At 50.1% G+C, this 1,376-nt stretch overlaps 1 long non-coding RNA gene across 1 annotated transcript; it reads left to right on the forward strand.

The window, feature by feature from the left end:
• The first annotated feature begins 823 nt into the window (after window positions 1-823).
• Window positions 824-1,277, forward strand: LOC128817346 (uncharacterized). Its single transcript, XR_008440167.1, has 4 exons — window positions 824-842; window positions 945-988; window positions 1,070-1,110; window positions 1,192-1,277. It is a non-coding gene; the product is annotated as an uncharacterized LOC128817346 (long non-coding RNA).
• Window positions 1,278-1,376: the final 99 nt, after the last annotated feature.

The raw sequence follows: 1,376 nt of genomic DNA on the forward strand, positions 1-1,376 counted from the left end.
AGGTCTCGTTCTGAGCGGTAGCGACAGCCGCTCACCCCAACGATCCATTATAGCGGCTTAGGACTTGTGAGAACGCCAAGCTAGGTAGCTCATTCTTACCGTAGGCTTTTCAGGCATCCGCTTGTGCAGTTCTCGGAAGACATCGTTTTCTTAGCATCTTCTGCCTGCAGGGTTCTTTGAGCCTCATCGGCTCCGAGCCGTCCGTCTCACCTAGGTCATCTCGTTCCGCAATCTCTCTGTCCTCGCGGGCATTTTTCTCGCCAAGAGATTTTTCTCCGTGTGGCGTCCCCTCGTTTGTCGTGTCCTGTCCTGTGTCACGGGTGTCTGCACATATTTGTCCCGGAGCTGCTCTGTCCTGCTGCATAGCCTGGTGTAATTGCACAAGTCCTGGAGACCTGCAATTTGGAATGGGGGATGTAGTTGTATTCTAGACGGTATTCCTAGATTCACACAGGATGCTTGGACCTGTTAAGTTATCCTACAGTTGTTTGAATTTTCTCCTAACTTTCTTTCAGATGCAGACATTTAAGATCTGTGGCAGAGCGCCCCTCCTGGGTCAGGGGGTTTTCCCTGAGAAGGTCAGTCGCTGTTTGTATTTGCAGGGGAAGCATAAATGGTGACTATGTTACAGCACTGTTCTTTGTCTATTATTAGGAAGTCCAGGCAGATAGCTGCAGCCAAGGCCAAGTGTGCCAGGTGAGCAGTGGACAGAAGCAGTTGGTCTCGCACAGGTCTCAATTTCTGTTAAAAGTCTAAGCATCCCCCTTTTTTTTTTTTTTTTTTTTTTTTATTTTAGGCAGTCCTCTTGTGATATGTCTCTGATCCCAGATGTCTGAGGCCAGGTGGGTCCAAGCTTAAGGTGGTGGTGGGCGTACTTGTTGGGTCAGGGTGGTGGTCTTTTCTCAGTATCTCAGTGTGGGTTTTTTTGCTTTGTTTCTTTGCAGGTGTCATTGCTGCCCTAGGCGTGTGAAGGAACAGAGTCAAGCGGGTGAGTCGGCATTTAGGCTGGGTGACTCATAGGTGACCATTATGCGGCAGCACGCTAAGCCTGTACCTTTTCCTTTTGTAGGTATCCTCCTGGCAGCCTGTTGAGTCGCATCAAGATTTCAGGTGAGCCGGGGCAGCGGTGCGTCAGAGTTCCGGGGATTCCTCTTTTGCAGGGTGCCAGTTGCATTTTCTGTTTTGTCTTAGGTACCGTGAGGAGGCGCATAGCTGAAGTTTGGAAACGGCAGCACCGAAGCGGATGTAGAGAACATGTCGCCGTCCACGTCCGGCTGACAATGGATTTTGTCCGGTCGTCTTGCAAAAGCTAAGTGTCGGGGCCAGTAGGTGGGAGAAGGGGAAAAACCTTTACTATCACAAGAGACAATTAGATG

The sequence above is a fragment of the Vidua macroura genome, chromosome 20, assembly GCF_024509145.1.
Source record: "Vidua macroura isolate BioBank_ID:100142 chromosome 20, ASM2450914v1, whole genome shotgun sequence".
Lineage (NCBI taxonomy): Eukaryota > Metazoa > Chordata > Aves > Passeriformes > Viduidae > Vidua > Vidua macroura.